This window comes from Stegastes partitus, unplaced genomic scaffold (genome assembly GCF_000690725.1).
Source record: "Stegastes partitus isolate 25-593 unplaced genomic scaffold, Stegastes_partitus-1.0.2 Scaffold184, whole genome shotgun sequence".
Taxonomy (NCBI): Eukaryota; Metazoa; Chordata; class Actinopteri; family Pomacentridae; genus Stegastes; species Stegastes partitus.
The window spans coordinates 95,748-97,123 of record NW_007577915.1 but is presented as its reverse complement, the minus strand read 5'-3'; positions in this window follow the sequence as shown (position 1 = coordinate 97,123).

Genomic DNA, 1,376 nt, shown 5'->3' with positions numbered 1-1,376 from the left:
TTAACTTCAACCTCGCTGACAAGTAGCTCGATTTCTGAAAAGTTCCTCTTTGTGGCCATCTTTGCCATGATGATGAACGGTGAGGGGGAAAATCTTCATTGTTTTATAAAGATAAGATAAACTTTGTCACGTACACAGTTATACACAGGACAGCGTAGTGAAATGTGTTTAATACCTGCATCCAGTTGCAGTGAAAAATTAAGTAAGATTCCTAAAGTGTTCAAGAAATATATACACACAAAGATGAATCAAATCAAATCTGATCAATGGAACATGTATGACACAAGGTGCGTGTAAAGAGGTGTGTTGTTGCCGTATGTGGAGGCGTTTCTAAAGCACGTTTGATAAATACAGATTTTTTGTACTTGCACTCTAAATTTCATGCATAAGGCAGAATTTAGAACCTTTTCTATGCACTGATGATAGATGAGGCGCCTGGTGTGTCTGGAGGTGGAGGAGGCATGAAGGGTGTTGTGGGGTCAGGGTTCGGGTCACTGGGGGGACGACCGTCGCTGTTTAAGAAAGACCATTAAATGATCAGTAACAGTGAAGTTCTGTGGGCAGACTGAGCTGCTGCTAAAACGTCCTACGACAGAAGGAGTCGAAGAGCAGACCCAATACGGGCCTCGGCTAGTTTAAAAACTGTTCCAAACCCGGACTGCTGAGGAGGTTTGGAGGTCGCAGTCCAAGGGTCTGGTGGGTCGGGGGATGAACTATATGAAGCCGGGTCGGGGCATGATGCCTGCTGCTGGGAGTGACAACCGGAGGGATGGAGGTCCAGGACAGAGGGTGGAGAGAGGAGGAGGACGAGGACCATCGGAGTCCTGGGTCGACGGGAGTCAGGTGGAGGGAAGTCCTGCTGGTCCAGGACGGAGGACTTGTTGTTCTGCTGCAGGCTCTGAGGTGCCTCAGGACGGCAGAGGAGCGTCCCATCATGGTTGCCTTTACCGGCAGCAGTCCAAGACTTATCTGGGTCAGAGAGATGTTCTGGCTCAGGTGAAAACAGCTGTGGCACCTGGAAGGAGGCGGGACTAGTGAGGTCCGGTGGTGGTCAGAGAGCAGCACAGATGTTGTGAGAAAATGCCGGCAGCCTCCTGTTTGAGGCGCTGGTGTTGAACAGAGCTGCCATGCTAAAAACACGCCGGGCGTGCTAGCAACACTCCACCTGTTGTGGCGAGGAGACCTAAAACTCCGGGTCAGGACGTCTGATCGTTAGTGGTTTAAAACGTATGTATAAAATAAAAACAGGATCTAAAAACGCAGCACAAAACAGCGTCAGTAGGGTCAAAAATACCAAGTTTAGGAGAATTTCTGAGAGTCTCAAACAGGCCTGACGTAGGCAGACTGTCGCTGACGCTCCTGTGATGCTTCCTGCT